Below are 22,523 nucleotides of genomic sequence, written 5' to 3'. Positions count from 1 at the left end.
TCCGAAAACAACAGATATGCAGGGAGGGGAGGGATGGGAAACTATGTGATTTCATATATGCAAGCAGATCCCTACCTTCCAGACCTGGGTAGGAAGCCTGTCACATCCCGGCATAGCAGCATTGCGGAGTTAAAATCCTGACTGTAGCCATATTTTAAAAGTTTTGTTAGTCAGTGTGTCTTTAATGGCGTTCAGGCTCCGCTCAGGTTCATGTCCACCCAGACCTGGAAGCAGTTCTCACCGGTGTGTTCTGGAAAAAAAGAAATAATAATTCACCATTGCTCATCATGCAGGATGTGGGCGTTACGGGTTCGTTAAGCCATTGGGAATCGCTCCAGTGACAGCCTGAGGCAATTGGATACAGTCATATGCAAGATGGATTTATTTCTCAGACATTCCCTAGAAGAACGTTTATGATACAAAGAGCAACGTTTGAGCCTAAAGTAATCATATCCTTGTTTCTTCTTAAACAAGGAAAAACCCCATTTTTAATTTATAGTGAAAAGTCAACCAGGTCTGAATTGGTACTGCTCAGGAGTCTGTATCTTCAGTTAGTTTTTGGATTTTTTTAATTTTTTTTTTACAAAAATGGCCAGAATTGAAGTGAAACATTTCAATTGCTTAAACAAAACTGTTTGATGGATCTGAACTGATATACCAGGACTGAAAAACCATTAATTATTTGGATTTCTTTTTAGTCTGATTTGGGATGACATTTACATGCACACAAAATGATTTCAACCAGACAAACCCTTAAAGCTTGCTGGATGACAAACCCATTTCCCTACTCAATTTTGCTAACTCTCTGAAGTTTCTTATGGTGCAGAGTCCAGAACACATTTGTATAGAGCTCCTCAAGCTCTGCCCCACCACCACAGGCAGCCGAGGGGTAAGAAAACTTGTTTCTCTTCTTGGGGAACTTGGTGTCTGATGACCTGTCATGCTTACAGCCCTAATTAGGCCAGAGAGTGAGGGGCTGGACCTGGCACTCAAACACACGCAATACCAGTAACCGTAGTGGACAGCCCTGATGCCTGCTCAGCAGCACCACTCACAGAAAGATTGCTTAAAACCTTACTTTTATTCATTACTATATGGGCATCAGGACTTTGCCATGGACCATATCTACCATGCTAAGGTCTCTGTGAGCATGGACCAAAATGTCAGCAACTATTCCAGGGAACTTACAGTCTAAGTGTGAAGAAAAGGCAATATTTGGCTTGGAGAGCACATGGTGAGACAGGTAATGGCTGGGGACCCAACGCCGATGACCCAACACCTTGAGTACCAGCAGGACAGTGAGGTTTACTTTGCAGACAGCCTCTGCAGGGCTCCTCTCCCATCTTTGAACGGGATTTGGGTGCTGGCTGAGTGGTAGATGCTGGAACAGGGGCCAAAGGGAAGCGTGGATTGGCCTTTTTGTAATGGAGATAAATGTTGGGAAGAGATGGGGAGAGGCTGTTGTGGCCCTTGAAAGGGGAGGTGGCTCATGTGTCTGGGGGAATCTCTGAAGGAAGGAGCAGGAGCTGACGCCTGCAGTACTACTTGGAGCAGTGGTAGGGAGAGACATTTGTCAAAGCCGGAGGAGAGGAGGTTGTACTAATTAAAGCTGTGAGGTGGTAAGAGCCTACCTGATTGTTTTCATGATGCCTGCAGGGACGGTTACTCTGAGATGTTGGTATGGAAAGGAGTTTTAAGATGTAGGATGTGAAGGCTGAAGAGAAGAACAAGCCAAAGATGACCCCAAATCCCAGGTGAGGGGACTCAGCAGGACAGGGTGTTGCTCAGGCGAGGGAGTAGAGGTGAATGGCCAGGAGGGAAGGTGAAGTGCTGCTTCAGGAATCTATTTTGTGTGTGTGTGTCAGATGAACTCGCTTTCAATTTGAAGTTCAAATCTATAAAAGAGGAGTCCGGACACTTAATCATACTCTTAATAGTCTTAACAATCTAGTTTCGATTAAAAACTCACTGCCTCTGAGCACAGAGTCAAATGCTGTAGATAGATAGATACAGACAGATGAGCTTCTTTCTATATCCAGAGAGCAATAATATGACCGCTACCTTCATTTAAAAATTAATTGTCCTTTTATACTTACAGTTCTTTCAGCAGAAAATCAATACTTTATTTCAGTAACTCTGACTTCCTATGAGCATGATTTCTCCTATGTACCTGTAGCACACAGGCAGGTTTAATCTTTGTTTTTAACCCACTGTTTGGCTTTTTGGTTTCGTTTGGTTTTTTGCTTGCTTTACATATTGACTTCAAATCTTTATGCTCAGCTTAGTTTATGCAAACTCATTTATTCAATCTAGCCCACTCAGTTATGGTCAAGAGACAAATAATCTTCCCACAACACACTTGCTTTTAGCCAGTCATAAATTACTGGATGTCAATATTCCCTGTGAAGACTAAAGACATCATTTATGGGTGCCCCAAAAGTTGGAAACAAATAAACACATAAATCAATCTGGGGAAAGTCTTAAAAATTGCTGTTGCACAAATGTTTCCTTCTTACATAACCCCGCGGCAAGAATAACATTAATCTTTATGGAGAAAAAGATGCAACATACACTTAAAATAACTGTGGGCTGCTTATAATTTGAGAGCATCCTAAACCAAATAATCGTTTCTCACTCACTTGAGGAGCATGTGGTATTACTTGTCAACAAAAGAAAAAAGAAAAAAAGAGGTTATGCTTGGGAGCACGTCGCTGCTTAGAGCTGTTGAGCTAACTGATGGACAGTTGGATCCTGGAGAGAAAAGTGCCTCCAGTCTCCCAAAGTTCAACTTGCATGGATAATCCTTGATTAGACTTTGCTGAAGTAAGAGCCTGAGAACATCTAGGAACCTTTTTTAGAGACTGGAAATGGCAGTTCAGAGGTAAGAGAGTGGGGCAGAATCAGTGATGGACCTTATGCGTTGCTGGGCACAACGGTGGGAAGTGTTAGGACTTAAGCAACATATACTAGCTAAACAAGGGCAGGTAAGCCAGGACTGAGGTTGTAATGTTGTCTTTGTATCAGCTGCTTTACAGTCCCTAGGGGAGGAAGAAAAGAAAGCACATCCAGTGCTCCCTCAGAACCCAGTTTGGGTGATTTTGCTACATCTCCCTAGTACTGGCCTCCGCTGGCCAGGCTCTGAGCCATGTGTGAGCCAATAGCCCAGCTCAGCCCTGGGAAAAGGAGATCCGTGTCTCCTCTGTGCATTGCGGGGACATTTCTTTGGTTCCCTATTTGCATTTCTGCTGTGGGTGTGAGAGCTACAGTGATTTTGTAACATGGTTCAACCAGTCCTCCTTGCGGTACTCGCTTCTACCTGGGGGCCTGTTGGGAACATTGACTCATCAGGTACTGAAATCCTTTAACAGGTGATGCCAGGAAAATGCAAAGCAATACCTATGATATGCAAAGTTTAGATGGGCTTGAAAAGGAACGCCTGTCTGCAGCAGGATCATCCTTCATTCAGTCTGTATTTTGATAAGGAGTCTGAAGCTGCTTTTCTTAGCACTCAGTGCTATGATGCCCAGTGTGTGCACCCCCTTTTCTCATGGTGAGTGGCAAACATAAAGGAGTCTTAGAGAAACAAATGGATTTGGCTTTTAAGGCAAGGCTTGTAAGGTCTGAATAGATATGATATGAACACATTTTAATGGAGTATCTGCTGTTTAAACTCTCTGCTGTTTAAATCCTATGGAAGGAGACAAACACGCCTGTTGGTCCTGTCAGTTGTCTTACAAATTAAACTGTGGCTGTTAGCCAGGAGAACTATTAAGCAAAGTGATGTGGAAATTTTTCACTGCAGCAAAGCTGACAGGAAGGAAAAAAGAAAAACATTATTTTTTCCACTCCTGCTCTGAAGGTTTTTTTTTTTAATTTTACAAAAAAAAAGGTGCACTTTGAGGTAGAAGATCACCTCCTTTTTACATGAATACCTACCTTGTGTTGGTGGTGTCCAGTATTCTCTAACTTGCAGGATATTTCTCAGAGACACATATTTTGCCCTTTCATCTTGAAAAGCTACATACGTCTGGCTCAGATTGAGGCTGTATCAATGTTTTGACACTTGAGGAAAAGCATTATGGATGAATGCTTACCAAAATAGCTGGGTTACACCTGCAGAACTGCCACAAATGTTGACATGACAAAATCATGTAGCCCTGCTTCATTTCTGAATTGTTTATTTAAAATGAAAAGCTAAATTCTCACTAATGAAGGAAACTCCTAGTCAAAAAGATACTAATTTAATAAGTCGGAGACAAAACAGAAAAAAAAAAGTTATAGGTAGATTTGCTGTAGTAACAGATGTAGGTTTTGTGTATGCAAGTACTCATCAATGCATATTGATAACTAACTCATAAGCTTTTTTAATACAGACTTTTCTCAGATACTTCAGAAATTTGTGGGGAGAGGGTTTTGATCAAATAAACATAAACAAAAATAAAGCTCAAAGTCCAGAGTGTGTTTCGGTTCAAAATGAAACAAAATGATGCAAGTTTTACACTGGGCTCCCATCAAAGACACTGCTCCTGTCTGTTCCTTTTCAGAACCGGTTTAGTCTGCGGGGGACAGTAAGGATGGAAGTTTGTAGCTTGTGCTCATGTGTGTAACTTACTGTGCTATTTCTTGGTTTCTTTGTGGTGATCTAATCAGAGGCGTGATGCCAGCTGAACTACATCGCATCTTAAACTGAAAAAAATTTTGCAAAGGAGTCTTAAAGACTGAATGAATGAGCCATGGGGTGCAGAGGTGCTCCTGTGTAGGAATCTAGATTTGACTGCAAAGCAGGACGTGATGTTATATACTGTTCAGCATCTGTTGCCAGGTGTCTGGGCAAAAATGGACCTGCAGAAGGAACAGTCCCAAAGCCCAGAAATGTTTTTGGGTAAGGATGAAAAACCCTTAGAAAACATTGGCAAAACCAACCCCACTTAAACAGATTTATCTCTCTTCACGGATATGAGGAATTGGAGGAAAAAAATAATTGAAGATGTGAAATGAAAAGTTAGGGGCCCCAGGTGATCTGAAATGGGCTTGGGTTAGGGCTGTTTCAGGGAGCAGTGCTTTGTGCTACATGAGACATCCAGAGCAGCTCACTGCTCCTCACCCTCTCCAGCTGGAAAGCCAGAATTGTTGGAGCATGTTAGCTAATTTTGGTTATAATTTGCCAACAGGAGAAGTAGAAATATCATTACTAGTTTTTCCCTGTTTTCTCAAGAGAACAGTTTTTCTCTTACTACTATAAGAACCGGGAGAATGAAAACTGGCCCGTTTTCAGAGCCGCCGAGCGCCTGGAGCACCATCTGGAATCAGTGCGACCAGCCAACCAATTCACCATCACAGAAAATCTTCCTGGTTTCAGACCCTGCCTTTCTGTACAGAGTTCTGCACATGAATACTGCACAAAAGCTTCTTTCTGATGAGGATCCAATTGGCATCCAGATAAACTATATTTTCAGCTGTCTCCCCATGGGGATGGATTGCAGTTTCCTTCAGAGAGAGGCCAGATGATTTTTTATTACAAATGAACCAAAACCTTGAGGCAGGACATGTATTACATTTCCATGACAGCACTGGCAGGAGTGAAGGATCCTGATAAGAATTTAAGGATAATTGAACTCTAGTCTCCAGCTCTGCAGGTAGATAACAAATATAGCAGCCTCCAAATTCTGCGTGTCACCGAGCGAGGCTGGGTGAAAGGATAAATGACCCATTGCTCAGAAGAGTGAGGATCAGTCAGGATCCTGAGTCTAAGTCCCAGCTGTTCATGGTCCCTGTCTCTTGTCCTTCGCAGGACATGTGGGCTATATCTGTACTAGTAAATCAAATGTGTCCAAGACTCTTTTTTCACATTGAGGCTGGCTGGCAAAGAGCAGCCCATGCAAATACTGTTAAACTTGCTTGGCCTCTGTGACAGGTCATTATGCTATAATGTGGTTATGTAGAGGAATGACAAAATAAACTTGTAAACTTCAAGTATCTTTTAGTTGCAGAATATATTTGAGAAGTGCCAGATGGATGGGTGTAAAATACAGTTTGTGTTTAATCAAAGACAGAGAACAGTCAAAAATTATCTCTGAGAATGGTAAAGCAATTGGCCACTTTCTGAATGGGCTTTGGTGGCATGAGGTGGGCAGAATACCGATATAGTGACCACCAGCACAGCCTGACATTGAAGACTGTCCAAGTGGTGAAAAGCCACCCAATGGCTCTTACCCTGGTCCTTGTTCCCGTTTCTGGGCCATGCTCCCTGGATCACCTCCAAGTCTGCAGTCCTCAGGCACCCGAGCCCTGAGGGGCTGCTGCAAGCTAGGCTGTAATGCAGCACCCCTGAAGCAGCTCTGATCTGTGCTAGTGGTGGCTTTGACCATAGCTTTGTTTGTGCTTGGGGTTTTGGGGGTGATTAATGCCTTTCATTCCCTCCTTCCCTCTCATCCCAACCTGTACTGACGGTATTACAAAGTACAGCCCATGGCCTGAGTTCTACCTGTGTTTCTACATGTTTTTTTTTCTGATCCTGCTCTAAGTACATGTGCAGCCATTTCATCACATCAAGAAAGGTCCTTTCCTCAGCTGAAAGCTCATTGACTATTCTATAAAACTTGTAGTCAGAGCCACTGTTTAATTAAGACTGTACTGAAAGGAGCTTTGATTCCAGCCATGTATTACAGCCCGATGTTGTTTTCTTTGTCACTGCGGCAGATTATTGGAAGTGTAGTCCTTGATTAAAAAGATTGTGTGCAATTACATTCCATCTCCACGTCTTCAGCCAGATCAGTAGCTTGTCAGTGGGTCGTTGGGAATCAGACTGCCAGAACCTTTGTACGTGTTCAATTTATAAAAGACTGTGTTTCTGGCACAGCACCCGACAGTCCTATACAACCAATTCCTTATTAATGCGCCATTAGCCACAAGGAACATTTTTAAGTGAATCTAATGTACAGGGAGCGACGAGGGCTTGCCTGAACTGACTCAGCAGTTTGGAAGGTCTTTTCTCCTTTGCAGGGATCGCACTAACTTCTGAATGTGCTCCAATGTCCCAAGCCTAAATGCTGGTTTTCCTCCTCTAGCCATCTTTATTATTTTGGTTTCTGGTGGACTAGGATCACTGTAATTTGAAAGCGGGTCAGTGTGCTGAGGAATAGATACCTTCTACTAGGGAGTTCTCTTTAGAACAACTAAAATGGTCAAAGGGATGATTAGTTGCTTTACAAGCGCCTGAAGAAGATGGGGCTCTTCAGTTTGGGAAAAAGGTGGCTGAGGAATAATATGTTTGAGCTATACAAAATCACTGATCAGGTGGGTGGGAAAATAAAAAAAAATAAAAATTCACCAGTTTCCAAAATAGGGAAACTTGGGGGCATTCAATGGAACTAGTAGGAGATCAGCTTGAAATGGAAAAAAGTAGTTCTTTATTCAGCAGGTAGTGACTTTCTGAAACTTGCTGGCACAGGAGACTGGAGACAGTACCAGCAGGCTCAAAAGGTGTTGGATGCGTTATGGACAACAGGTCCATAAATAGACACTGAAAGCGCTAAGCAGAGGTCTTCCCTAAAACTTCCCTAATGCAACAACTGTGGATGTCGGAGGACGGACTGCTAAATGTGGCCGGGCTTACAGGACGCCCCTAATGAGCATCTCCCCTTGATGCTACCAGAGACAGAGTACTGGGCTGGATGGACCACGGCTCTCACCCAGCAACAGGTTTCTTATGTTCGCATTTCTGTGATTGCTAATGCTTTCAGGCTGGCTCCTGGAAACTCCCCATTAAAAAAAAAAAGAGAAGATATTAAAGCTCTGATCCAATTTCAGCTTCAATCTCTATTTATATCTTTAAGTAATATAGTTCTAATACTTTTTAAAACAGGCACTGATCTTTGCTTCTAGTTCAACTCTGTCTCTTTATATTTACATATGCAGTACAATAATGAGATTCCTCAAAAGCTTTTCATGCATGAAAGGCAACTAAGCTCAAACAGCTCAGTCCTATGAATAATAAGGTGAGATGTGTCCCAGTGGGTCTCTGCCTGCCCCCTGACTGGTGTTTGTTTATTTATTGTCACAGGCTCATTTTATGTCTTTGCTCTTGGAGGTTCAGTTAATTGCAAATGCAGGCAATGGAGGCTAGTTGTCTTGCAGAACACTTGACTTTGGGCCAGAAACAAGTACACATCTAACAGATAGAAATTACATCCCCAAATCCATGTGGCCTGGGAAAGATAGAATTACCTTTCAACACCATCTCTCCAGACACATAACTCAGTACAGAGCACCCAGCCAATGATCTTTAAAACTATGCAGGAAGCAAGATATGATGATACCTCAGGATTAACTAAATTTTCCTGCCTTGTTTGGTGCACTTCTATGTTAAGATTTATGTTAGATAGGAACTAACTGGACTGTGGTCATACCTCGTTACAGAACTAGCATTTTCTAAGGCGAATTGTTATATATGTGCAAATGCAGATCTGAAACTCTTTTTTTTTTCTTTTTTTGGACTCTGTTCTTTCCTTCCCCTCGGATTGTTTTCCCTTCAAGTTCTTCTAGATGGTCCTAGTGCTGTGCATTAGGGTAAGGAATGACTCCGGATCTCCCACAGGTTCCATGTGCCACAGCTGAGTCTGGGAGCATCTGGAAGGACAGGACATCCAGCTCAAAAGCAGCACTTGCTTTTCTGTTGCTCAGCTGCAGTTCTGCCTGGAGCTGGGTTCAGAAGCTACTCCTGCTCTTGTGCCAGCAACAGTCAGGTTTCTTAAAACAGGGTTTTGATTGAGGAGGGGGAGAGTGAGGTGGCAGAAAGAGCCTTTATAACTGCTTCAGCATAGGTCTTCTCTTAGAAGGTGAACCATGGCAACTGGTTTTCATCATTCTTGCAATGTTTCTGACATTAGCTGATTCACAGAAATAACAAAGCCCATGATCTTCTCCCCTGCCATTGCAGATGAACACAAAGAATTATCTCGTTGCAGTGGCTGTGGGGAAAATGGTTTCCTCTACTAAAAACCTGTCATTTTCTTTTGGGGCTTTTTGTTCTGTGTTAACACAAAAATGAGACCTCCGCATGTGTACAGCCTGGGATGCAAAGGTGTGTGAGATGCTCAGGTTTTGTGCGGTGGGAGCTAACGCAGGCCGCAGGGATTCTCTACGGCAGGACAAAGCAAGGAGCCTTGTTTTGCTTCAAGCTGGCTATTTAGAGCAGGATTGTTCGAGTCACCTGGAACAGGGATGCACAGGTCTCAATTTTAGCAGAGTTTAAGAGTTAACACTAAAGGAAGGCAAATAAAATCATATGACCTCTTCTGTTTTTCCAAATAAGTTGAAAGTAATTATTAACCAAGAGTAGCATATTAAGAAAAGATCCAAGGAAGCTCCTTTAATAACAGAAACCTCCAACACTGCCCCACAGTCTGTAAGTCAGATCAGTGCCCGACAGTGCTGTGCTTTTTCTATTTAAGCCTGCTCTGCAAAATGAACTTTGCAAATTGAGATTTACTCAAGCATCTCTATCCATTTACATGACTACCGAAACTGTACCTGCAGCTTGGCGGGGGGGGCAGCAACGGAAAGTAGCCTGAGACCGCCGTAAAATTTAGTTCTTATAAATACACCAAGCCTCAAAGTAGGGAGGACCTGTATTAGCTGGTTGCTAAAGAAGACAGAGTGCGGGAAGGAGGTTGGAGAGGCTGCTCACAAACAGTCTGATGCACGTAATGGTGCGAAGGTCAGCAACCCCGTAGTGATATCCTAAGTGAATAATGGGGCTCGTATGGTAGAGCTGCCTAGGGCATCTTTCCTGGCTTGAATGAACACTGCAACTGCAAACCATCCAAAAGCAGAGAGATATACAGCTCTAAGCTAGAAAATAGCACTTTTATGGGCATGTTAAAATACGGTCTGCATATTGCTAGGTACCTTTCTTTGAATGACTTTTCCTTAGCAGAGAATAATGTTTGGCTTGCATTTACTTGACCGTGAGCACCCTTGAACTAAATTAGTTTTGTAAACGTTGGACTGGCAGTGGGTGGGTTGATTTCTAGAGAAATTCTTTTAATAATAAAATGCTTCATAAAAACTGCATTGACTTCAACCAGGCAGACTGCAGGCAGCTAGAAACTTCTGATTGCTTCACTTTAACCCAGTATTTTTGGGCTAACCAAAATACAAATGCCTGACAAATGTCATCATCTTTCTGGTAAATGTCCCTCATGAGCAGGAAAATAAAGGGCAGTATTATTCACAGGGATGTCTGGTTGGTCAGGTCTGAGGAGAGGGAGACCCAATGCGATATTCAGACTGAGTAAAATTTGTGCTTCCGAGACACCTATATGAAATCAGTGGGCCATACAGGCTGACAGCCTACACTTGGCGTTTCCCATATTATGCAGCAATATGACGAGCACAAACTTTAGCCCTCTTCCCCCGCAACTTTTTTTGCAAGTGCCACACACTGATTCACTACTGACTATGCAGTGAGAAAGACAGTGTTTTTTGTGCATTGCTGGGTGGGTCCATATGTCTGAAGATACCATCTCGACATCTTCCGAGGCCTCCACAAAACCAGGTCTGAGAGCTAAGCAGCCTCAGGAAACCCTGCTGCACTTTCTCTCTGAGGAAGGCCTTTCTGCCAGAAAGGATGCTTTAACTGGAACACTGCATTCACAAGCCAAATTCCCCTTGGTATCACCTCCCCTTTTCTGCCAACTAATAAAACCCTTGTTTTCTCAAAGGCAAGTCCAAGCAGAGTTTTGACTTTGAAAAATAAGTGCCAGCAATTATCTGATATTCAATATGGCCAGTTCTATTGATATGCAATTTTTAGTAGGAAGTGTTTACATATTATAGTAGCAGCATAAAAACCTAAGCTTGACCACAAAGAATGGGGTTCCAATTATTCCTTTGGCATCTATGGAAGGTATAGTTTAAAGTAACAAGTCTTCACAGAAGTCTTAAGTCCTGATAAGCTGTTATGTCCCAACTTAAAACTTCTCTAAGCTTATGAAGTACTTTCCTGAATGCTACACTGGGGTTTGCTTTTTTTCTTGGTGGCCTACTGCAGCGGATACCAATTAAAGCATTTGCCAGGTTTCTTACAAATATAACCTTGAAACTGTATTAGCAATCTAATGGTGAAATGTAGCTAGCCTATGCATATCTGTCCATCAAATGACACTGTAGTGCAGTGGTTAGGAACGATTGCAGATCCGCTTTTAAGAAATTGGGGACATCCTTACTATACACCGCTCTGGTACATGCATCCCCTGGTTTATGCTGCAGGGACTCCCCTCCGTTCCTTTCTATTTAAAGTCTTCTGACAGAGCTAATTATGGCAGCAAGCAACTTGCCTCAATGTCATTTAGGGAATATGAGCATTTGTGTTTTCAGGAGTTCTCGTGCGTTGCCCTGAATTTCAGATGTGGTTTGTCAGTTGTTGAAACTATGTATGAAGAAATTTCAGTCACTGAAGTCAGATGCATTTCAAAGCATAGTAACTAGTGCCTGCTGCACATTTTGCTTCTTCTAGTGAATGTGTGATGGTTTGCTATTTATATATGTTTAGGAAAGTTCCTTCACTATACATTCACCCTTTTTACTCTACCCCCTGTCTGTCGGTTAACTAATACTCTCAGAGAACTGCTCTGTTACAGAAAGTGACTCTAAAAACTGCCTTCCTTTCCCTTATTTTTTATTATTATTATTTTTTCTAAGCTTGAGAAGCAAGATTGCTTTTCTAACCCTGAAAACTCAGCCTGGGAACTGGAGCTAGGTTCTTTGCTACCTCATGAATCACCATCCTGGGAATGATTCTGCACTGGAACTTGGAACAGCCTGATAATTCAGGAGCCAGGAGACATCCCAGCTCCCCCACACACCCTGGCCTTACATATGGCATTGCTGCATTGCTACTGGATATAAAAAGCCTACAGAATCTGTTTCAGCCAGGAAGCAGCTGGGATTTTGAATGCAGATGAGAAGTAGACTTAATTCACTTGAGTAAAAAGAGGTCAATAGAAAATGAACATTTTTGCCTGTCCATAATTGCATTTTAAGCACATAATAAGTAGATGATGGTAACCATGTGCTAAAGGGTCCAACTGTTCTTAATTGATTAAAATAGCTTCTGAAGACTGTTTCTATTAAGAATTTAACACAACATAGTGTTATACCATTGCACCAGGAGGGGGTTGCCGTTACCTATGGCTCTCTTTGGGTCAGGCAGCTTTGAATTCATGTGATTTTCCACAAGCCAGATGCTATCACTTGGTATGGACAGTCACCTGCCTCTGCCCTGCTAACCTCAATACTGGCACAATATCAGTATATCCGGGGCCTTTAGCACCAAATCTCCCCCTATCTCCCATGTGAGCTGAAGGAGTTACTTTCCAGTGGTTATATAAAGGTCAGCTGCTAGAAGGAGGCAGAGGTTAGTGGTCAGGCCTGCTGAGTTGAGGGTATTGTGCCCAGCTGCTCATTCCTTTCTTTCTTTTCCCTCTATCCCAATGCTAAATCTCTGGTATAAAAATCTGCGTTGTGTCACTTCTGTCAAAAGTGTTAAAAACCTTCCCCCTTAATAACCCAGGGCAGGTCTGAGAGTGGCCACAAGGGCAGTTAGGCTGGCAAAGTGCAGGGGGTCTGGCAGGAAGGGGAGCGTGATGGGTAGTTTTGGATGGAGAGGTGGAAATAACCATTTATCCCAGGTCAGCAGGGTGAGAAAGGCCATGTTGGCTCTATCGCAGTAAATAGTGCATTGACTTATAGAAGCATGGAGATAGGAACTGAGTTTCTCCTCTGTGGGATCTTCAGACCCAGAACTTCATCTGTTCTGATGCAAGGTTGGCTTATATTTCATTTCTCAGAGATGGGGGAAAAAAAAGTTAATATCTCCCCTGTAAGATGAGACAGTAAAATTGAGACTCTGTTTTCTCTGCCTGTGCATGGAAGATTCTAGGAAAACTAGTTTTCTTCAGGGTCCTAGAATGAAAATATTATTTATCCTGCCCTTCTCTAGAATGAATGAAGGCTTTTGTTCTCCAGCCAGAGAATGAGAAGTGTACTTCTGAAGTGACTTGAAGCTGGCTGCAGTACAGGTTGCTCAATGTTAATTAAAAAAACCAATAATAACATAATCATCATGGTAATACCAGCCCAGTGTTTTATCCCACCTCCTTTAAACAGACTAAATAAATCATTGACTTAATACATAATTTTCCATGAAGTAGCATGGCAACTGCTCCAGTTTACTGGCACGCAGGCAGACAACAGAATCCTGGCAGAACTTTAACATGCACATTTGAAAGGCAGCATCTCTGGGCTTTGTCTTTTAATTGCAAAGCATTAAATCATGCAATCCATCTAGCTCTAGGCTCTCTGTCTCAGCCATGGCTTATGTTAACCTGTTGTCAAAATAAATTTGATTTGCAAGTGTACAAGAGCCAGGCTGATATTTTAATTTTAGATCACTTCTCTGAATGCAATTTCCACATAAGGGTTTAAGCACGTGCCTAACTTTAAATATGCACTTAGGGCAGCCCTGAGAAGTAAAGCAGTAAGGCCAAGATACCTAATTGCATTTAGGTTCCTCAATTCTCATAGACTTTAATGAGAACAGGGGTTCCTAGGCAGGATTTAGGAGCCAATCTATTCCTATGCCTTTGACTTTTAACCTAAGCTCAATTAATACCATCCAACTTAAATGCATGCTCTAAGTATTTGCATGTTCTGCTGGATGGCACCTAGAATACCCTGTATATTGCAGTCCTTGTACTGGATATGATACTTCTCTTTCCAATCTTCACCTCTGCTATTGAATGTTAAGGCAGAAAATCGAAGCATTGCTAATTACAAGTAGGAAGGAACTTTCCAACTTTAATGCATTTATCTGAAATCCTCCCTGGAATTCAGATTATTTCCTTATATCTCAAGAAACGGTAACCATCTCCTTCCCGTAGGTCAATGTGTACACATTAATTTAAATCCATGTGACAAATGATATCAGATTAAGCTGAAAAAACCAAATCATAAATCTATGCTGACCAGGCATATTCGAAAAAAAATGGCTAGAAATAACTTGCTTAGTAAATTAATACAAAGCCTTTGATATCGTAAGTGCTTCAAACTAACATCCACACAGCTGGTAAAATGGAAGTTTGTCATCCTGAGTATCAAATGGAAGGAAGGTCAGAGAAATTAATTAAGCAAATGTATAGCAAGGCTGACCTAGCAGTCATTAGAAACTCAAATCAATGGGTATTTGTCTTGCAGGACAAAAACATGTCTGTTTACAGAAACATTAAAGAACCGTGGACTTGGACCAAGTAGATGGAAATTTATTTTGGAAGGCTTTTCTTCCTCGCACAGAACCTTTTGAGAGCATTTTATTTACACACGTTGGAGTTTTCCATTTTGTAGCTGAATAGTAAATCTTATCCCACACTTACTGAGACCACAGCCTCATGTAACCACCTCAGTAGCATTTGCCCCAGACAACAGCTAGTTCTTCAATGCCTGATCTTATTACAGAACTATGAAAGCAGGACTAAAGGTACCAAAAAGAGAGCTCCTTGCAACAAGCCTTTGGCCAGAGTTATAACACATAGATTTGTGTTCCATTTTAAGTGTCAAACTGCAGTGATGTTTATAAATGATAAAACCAGCCTTAGCTCCTAGGATGTGCTGAAATTCATGAATGGCAGTTCTGTCACTGTCAGGACTCAGAAGACAGCACAGGCTGGGAAGCATCCTTTAAAAACATGGAGTTCCATATTCTTATTTGGGAGACACACAATAAATAACATCAATACCAATGGACCTGCATATTCATTTTCAGCCTTATTTTGCACCTCTGTGAGATGTTACTGCCAGCTTCAGTGATGTAGGAGTATGTCTATAGTGCCTCTGAACTCTTCTCAAGAATGGCAGCAGTCATCTCCATGCTGCTTAAAGAGTAGAGTATCCATCCCACTTTTACTGTTCATAGTATTGCAGCCTGCTTTTAGATCAATGAATGATTTCTCTCTTTGTATTTAACAGGATACAATATTGGTAATTGCTGTTAGATGTTTCAAGTGTTAATCTTTTAAGAAGAGAAACTGTTTAGCTTTCGGATTCATTTGCTTATGCACTAAACTTTGCAGGACCCTATTTGTAGATGTAGTTTGCCAGATGCTGCACTTGGTGACATAACACAATCCGGGAGTGTTTAGCTGGAAGCTCTGAGTATTAACTGGGAATAAAATGTGGTTTTTCTTAATGGCTGATATGGTTCAGCTGTAGATAAATTCATCTCCCATAGCACTATGTGCTTTGGTACATTCCCTGTGTATTCTGCTTCAGTAGTTCACTTCCCGTTATTTTGATTTTGTGCTGGCATAAACCTCTGGTAAGACAGTGCTGTGCAAACTTTATAACCTCAAGGAATTATTTGGGACACGGTGAACTAAGCATAATTCTGTCCTCATTTATCCCCATAAACAACAAAGTCCATAAATCATCTTCCATCTGCTTTGGCATGCAGTGGCACTCAGGAAAATGCTATGCAGAGCTCTCCATCATGCAAATGTAGGCTGGGACCCTGTGGCCAGTTAAGACAGCAATGTGAAGGCTTGCTTCCAAACAGCAAGCAGAGAAAGCCACAAGAGTAAATCTTCTTGATTCCTCCTTCCTTTCTTATTTTTTCCTGTGTGTACATAAAAAAACCCAGCCCTCACACAAAACAATGCACGCACACACCACAGCATCTGTCTATGGATCTCTCTTTACTTTAGAAATGTCCTTTTCCTCATTTCACACCCTCTGAGAATTTTATTAATCCTATTGTAAAATAGGGGAGACCTGAGCTGTGTATGAAGCCAAATCCCCCCTCCTTTTTTTTTAGAAAAGCTTCTTTTTAAGGGTTTGACTCTGGATACCTAAGTGATTCTCCATTCTGTCTGGAAACATTTGGTCCTATGCTCTTCCACCAATTCCAGCTCTCCCATCGTACCTTATTTATAACACACGGTGAAGAAAATTACCCTCCCCCTTCCAGCACTCAGAAAGTTTAAACTGCGAACTATAATATTTGGCTGGTAATATGGCAAATCAGGTGAGAAAGGTGTTGTATTGCTGCAATTTGAACGCTGTTCAGAAATGCTGAGGCATATTAAAGTACTTGGATGTCATTTAATGAATAATGAATGTATTTATTATTGCTATGCCACTCAAGCAGGGAAAACAACATTGGCTTGCATGGAAGTATGTCTGCAACCATTATTCGGCAAACAGAAGTTGATTATATACAAATCTTTCCTCACGTAGAAGTATTTTCTTCAGTGCCTTCTGCTCATCATTCCTTCCTCTTTGCAAAGGAGAACTGTGTTTTTCCCCTCTGCATGCATTTGTACTTCCTTGCCCTTTTTACTTCATCCTCCTTCTTTGTAATCTGGTGAAAAAGTGCTTCTATTCCTTCACAAATTCCTTTTCTAAACAGTAACCAGCAAGGACTTTACGGAGCAGTGATTTTCCAGCACCCTTTCAGAGTCCCCGTAGTTGTTCTGCTGTACAAGCAACTGCCGCATATTTGAGGAGGATTGCAAGTGAATAACCTCAGATTTTATGTTCTGTGCTCATGCTAGTGTCATGTTTTGAAACAGTAGCTTCTCAGAAAGTTACTGAGATCTAAACATCTGAAAAAGATTTGTAGAATCATCTTTGCTATTTTGAAGACATGGCTATTATTCATTCAAATGCGTCTCACTTGCTAAATCTGTTTTTACAAGAACTTTACTAGTTATTAAATAACCTGCATGGCAGTTTGTTTATGGGCTCGTTGAATGACATGTTAATCAAATACAAGTTTATATTAGCCAGAGCTCGGTGGAAAAAAAGAAAGTGCTAATACAACCAGAAGAAACTATAAGGATAGAAGTCAGAAAATTTTGCCCAGAAAATCTGTTTAGAAATAGAGTTTGTTCTTCATATTCAGTTCTTCAGATCATGGAGGGGGGAAACTCAGTAAGATAATCTTACAACGAGATCCAGTGGAAAAAAGAAGTAATAGTTAGCCCATATGTCATATGAGAAAAGCCAAAAAATTGTAGTAACTTGACTGTCCCCCTCCATTTTCCTCTGACATAAGGTTGTATTAGAGCATTTACTGACTTCTATTTCGCGATAATACAAATATGGGAAAGAACATTGAGATCGTGATTAAAAGAGCCTAATTCTGATTTCACTTATCCTAGTAAGTACTGGATCAGATCTGGGTTTCCTTACCTCTACATGCTTGGCCTTCTAATTTTATTCCTTGTTTTAAAATTCTCTTTGATTTGGCTTTCAAGGTGAGAAATATGCTTAATAGCAGCAGTGGCATGGCCCTGCACTCGGGAGAACTGGCACGGCCATCTGAAGCCTTGTTTGCAGCTGCTCCTGCTTTCTGATCTCTCCTACAGAAGCATTTTGCAAAAATCCATTATTTTAGAGAGAAATGCATCAATAATGGAGGCAAAACAAAAGTTTAGAATAGAAAGATGTTGTTTGCTGATATGAAGTAAGGTGGGATATTAAATAATTGATCATGTACAGGAAAGGTTGAAAATTAGTCTAATCACTCAAAAAATTTTGAAGGAACAGCTATTCTTATTTTCCCCTGATGGTTACTACTCTGTTTTATGGCTTAAACTGCTCTAAAAAATGCTGAATTTCTCCGTGCAGTAGAATTTCCAGATATTTCAGAAAAGTGCTATTGGGCAGTTGTGGAATAAAATTAATGTCTGCTTGGAATCGTATACTCTCTTGCTGTTCAAAGATCCTCTTCTCTCAGGAAACCCAGCGAATTTAATAGAGCTGGGGGAGAAACTTTTCCTTATCAAACTTATTACATTTTACAGACATTCAATGGGTGAGACACTTTGGATCATATGATGAAGAGGGGAAAAAGATAGCGCGGAAAATGCGATAGCGGAGGAGCTGCAGCTCTAGTTTGGTGCTTTAGAAGAACTCCTTCCAACACAGCCCCTTCCTCTGCGATGAACAGGGCACCTTGGTGGTACTGCTCTAGCTCCAGGGTGAGGCAATCCTGCTTTTGCTCTGCCAGAATGAGACTCACCGTATCGATGTAACAAAAACTTTTCAACTGTGTTGAAACTTTCAATTTAAATTGCTCATTTTTCAGTTTACACAAGCCCTATGTGGAAAGAGAGACTTAAACAAAAAAACTCTAGTGATTGGCATCTACTAAAAAAAAGATTTTTTTGGTTCACAGAAAAAGGCAAAATACTAAATGTTTTGAAAAATACGCTTCGCCACCCCCCCCCCCCGCCCCGATTATCTGTTTAGAGGCAAAGTCTTGCAGAAAACAGATTTGAAATGCCATACTAATTGTATCGGTTATTGTCCTTGATCTTTGCACAGAGAAACAGTGATGGCAAACTCACTTGAGAGGTTCCCAGGGCTTCTCTGTCTCTAGGATCACAACTCTGACTGAGACAGGAATTTGGGGTGGTGATTATTTCCTTGGCGTTCTATTTTGGTGTGGTGGTAATGCAATAGGAGAATGATTTGTACTGAACATCACTTGTAAGGAGAGAGAAAACAATTCTGCAACATTTCTTTGAGACGATCAGGCTCTCATGTTGCCTGATAGTCTTTGGGAACGGATTCCATAGTTGGCTTCCCTGGAGTGAAAATGCCCTGTCCAATACACTGGACTCTATGGACTCCATTGCCCCAATTGTCATGAAAAATCATTCATTGAAATTCTGTTTTCCCTGCAGCTGAAACCAGTTTCCTGCAGTTAAGCTGTCCTCTAATAGGTGCCCATGCCCAGAGGTGAGCTCGTGGCAGGAGCTACTCCGTCCAGAGTGTCTGGGAGCGCCCAGGACGTGCTGGTCTGTGCTTCGGACAAGCCACTGCTGGTAGCTGCAGTTACTTCTGTCCGACTCTAAACAGCCATCTGCTGTTAGGTGTCCCTGTTTCCGAGAAGGAGTTACCTACAGTTACCTGTCATGTGATTTCTCAGTTAAGGTTTTGTAACGCCATCTGCCTTGCACTTGAAAAGTTATTTTCAGCTGATTTTGAGGAATCCTACGCACCCCAAAACAGGTCACTTGGCCCATCTCAAACCTCTGCCTCAGTACTTCGCTGTCCTGGATGGGTGCAGACTCCCAACGCCCTCCAGTCATGCAGTTCTGCATGCAGTTCACGTGCTCGCCACTGTTAAATACGAAGGATCTCATTAGAACAGACCTAACCGTGGTGTAAACTATTTTACATATCATGAACTCAGTATAAGCAAATGTAACTTGCAAGTGGAGGAAGAAAGAAGGCATCACAAGAAACAGTTTTTTTAAAAAAGGAATAAAGACTAGAAGGTGAGGTAGTACAGATTTCCTGTTGTTTATTGTTTTTCTTTCTTTGCGGGGTGACTTGCTCCTTGCCTTCTGTTATGTTTACTGATGTCTAGCTTAAATTGTCAGTTAAGTGACCTCTCAATTTAGCCAAAGGTTTTAATGTGGGAGCATAAGGAGATTACGGGAATGAATTGTCAGGAGAAAAGAAAGCAATAGACAACTGTTCTGATCCCTACGCAAATAAGGAAACAAGACTTTGTTTATACAAAGTATCCCATTCTTACCAAATCCAATAGATAAAATTCTGCTAAAAGTGCCAGTGTTATTTCCTTCTCTGCTATTAATTTTAAAAAACTGCTGTAGGCATTAATGTTTTACAGATGCTTGCTTAAGCTACAAATAGATGTCCACATGTAAATAAGAAAATGCAATATTTTTCTTGCTGTGAGATGGAAAATCACATGGAAAATTCTCCTGCACTGTGTCCAAAATATCAGCAAAGCATTTGTGTGCTTTGATGTCCCAAGGCAATGTTCTGAGTATGGTGCCAACCATCATTGATTTCCATTTCTGAATGATTCCTTTAAAAAAGTGTTTCAGTGTGAACAACCCAAAGCAGGCGTAATTACTCCCTTTCTCAACACTCCTATGCTAATTCTCTGACAACTGTCCACACAAAAGCTTTATCTTTGGTGGGTGGGTAGTAGGGAATGCAGAAAATCACGTTAGTGCAAAAACAACAGGTTGTTGGGGTTTTTTTGTGTGTGTGTTTTCTGTCAGTCTCTAAGACTTACCTGCTCCCACCGAGCCTGTGGTCCAAGCCACACAGCATCACTTAAGTCATACGCCTGAGAAGGGTGGGCTTCAAGACCGCTGCAAGTTCAGCTGGTTCAGAGTTAGATCTGGGATTACCCCTTTGTGACATAAAGTGTCAATAATATATGCATCAACCTTGCCAAATCTCTCTCTGTCCTCTGCTTAGAAAGCGATGACTCCACAAAGCCTCCTTTTAGATGCCAAATTCATCTCTTTCAATTCCTGCGCTAGAGTCAGCTTCCAAATGGACGCTACAGCAGTTTCCTATAGAATCTGCTTCCAGTTGGCCAAGGCTTTGAAGTGGCCTAGAAAGACTCCTGTTTCCTGGAGATGGAAAGCCTCTCTTTACTTCATTCACCTGAAAAAGTGGCTTTCAAAGCTATGCTGGAGCTATTTCTAGCAAAGTTCATGTTAATGGCTTTCAGTTATTACTATCACATAACACGTAACGTTGCAATAACTGCAGATAGGGTAGCGAACTTTTTATTAGACTAATACTTGCAATATGGTACGGTTGTGTTTTCAAGACAGCAGCAACCGCGGTAATGTATCTTTAGAAGTTACCTCTTGCCGGCTGAGACAAAGTAATAGACTGCCTATGAGCTCTCAGAAAACCACTAAATCACAAACTTCATAAAAAAGCTCAGCCTAGGCTGCTTGCACTTGTGGTTCCCTTATACAGCCAGTCTTTCAAATTTAGTTTTAAACTGTAACTTCTGTGAATTTTAACCAAGAAGAATTCAATGAGGTCCTCTGTTACCAAACTGCCCAGTGAAGTCACTGGAGCATATATACATGGTTTTGAGGGCAGCTTGTTTACATACACATTTCAATTTTGAATCTAGGGGACCAGATTGCTATGGAAGCAATGGTAACTATTGTACATAAATGGTGAGACTGCTCCTTCATATTTGGAAGTGATGCGTACGCTGATAGGTTTCGGCTACTACACATACAGCAGGTGCAGATATTTGGAACCCAGGGAAATACCACTGAAGAGTTTGTACCATGCTTGGTCTGTTTATGCCTTAGCACTAACCAAAAGGAAAAAAAAAAAAAAAAAGCCTAGCAGTCAGTTCAGGTGTTTTCTTGTGAACAAGTGACTGATTAAATATCACCTGAAAACATAACACCACTTTTAGAGCAAGATCCTAGCTGCAGGGGAAGCAAAAGCAAGCTGTTCTGTTGACTCAAATGGCACATTTTAGCTCAATCTCTGTTGCATTAAATCTGTGCTTCCCTCGCCTGCAGGCAGGGGTAGAAAGCAGTGCTCACAAGGTACTACTTCTCCACTTCTACAAGGCCAAGGAAGGAAGCTCAGAGGGGCCATCTCTGTAGATGAGTACTAAAAAAAAAAGCTTTGAGTGTTCTTTGTTTCATAAGAAACTTAGTATATTCCTTTCATACTGTGGGTAAAAGCTACAAAAATTTTGTGTTGCTTGTGGGCTCCAGTGGCTCTCAAGTCCTTCTTCGCAGCCCTTTTAATAGGCAGCTGGTGGAAACCCCAAAGATGAACCCTAAGCTTTGCATCTCTGTGTGTGTGTACACATACACAACCATATATAAAATGATCTCTCTGATGTTACTGTTATTCAACAACTTGCTCTTATGGCCAGTGATGGTTTCTGCATGGATTGTGCTTCCTAACAGCTAGACAGTATCCTTTTAACTCAGTCACGGTGTCATGGGATAGTTTTGGAAACAAATACTAATATTGGCCATTCCTGTGACTGCTTGCTGTTCAAGTCTTGCCCAGTAAGTTTGAAATGAAATGGCGTGTAAACATACCCCTTCCCTTAGCTGCTTGCTGAAATGGCCAGCTGCTTTCGTCAAGAGAGACAGGTATATCCACCTGGGACCCGTTCAGGTGACACATTGCTTTTTCTCTTAGATTGAAGACAATAAATGCTTTAGTACTAAATATTGTTTAAGGAAACTTTCCTGTGGAATATATGCTGCTTTCATTTCCTTTCCAAATCTTGATTTATTGGGGATTTTTCATTTTGTTTCTTTCAGAGATACTGCTTCGTTTGTATGCACTTATCATTTCTTACCAAAATCTCCATTTTATGAGGATTATATGAAGTAAATGCTGAGAAAAAGTCATATCGCTGTGTTAGTTTGCTCCAGTGTGCTACATTTTGAGATCTAAGAATGTCTAAAGGGCAGTTTAAATCAAATCCCAGGCTATGGAGTACTAGACAAAACATTCTTCCTAGGCACAGTATTTCTTCATAAGAAAAGTTATTCTGTCTACTTAAATTCTACCTGTAACCAAATTTTATTTGTGCTTGTATTACGCTTTCATTCCTCTTTTAAAATACCATTTCCTTTGTTCCACACATAATTTAAATCAAACCACTATTAGAAAACAACAGTATGACA

The 22,523-nt window shown here is 41.4% G+C and overlaps 1 protein-coding gene across 2 annotated transcripts in view; it reads right to left on the bottom strand.

The window, feature by feature from the left end:
• CTXND1 (cortexin domain containing 1) overlaps nucleotides 1-22,523 on the bottom strand; it is a 34,651-nt gene that overhangs the window by 5,670 nt on the left and 6,458 nt on the right. Inside the window, exon 3 of one of the 2 annotated variants that reach the window (XM_087744023.1) lies at nucleotides 76-250. The gene's annotated coding sequence lies outside the window, so the exon portion shown is untranslated. Of the gene's footprint in view, nucleotides 1-75; nucleotides 251-18,359; nucleotides 19,186-22,523 lie in introns of those variants that run through there. The other variant, XR_015701346.1, reaches the window with a different exon arrangement.

This window comes from Nipponia nippon, unplaced genomic scaffold, assembly GCF_047370975.1.
Source record: "Nipponia nippon isolate SJK-2023a ecotype South Korea unplaced genomic scaffold, ASM4737097v1 scaffold_9, whole genome shotgun sequence".
Classification (NCBI taxonomy): Eukaryota; Metazoa; Chordata; class Aves; order Pelecaniformes; family Threskiornithidae; genus Nipponia; species Nipponia nippon.
Note: the sequence above shows the minus strand (reverse complement) of the source record. Positions and strands in the feature narration are given on the sequence as shown.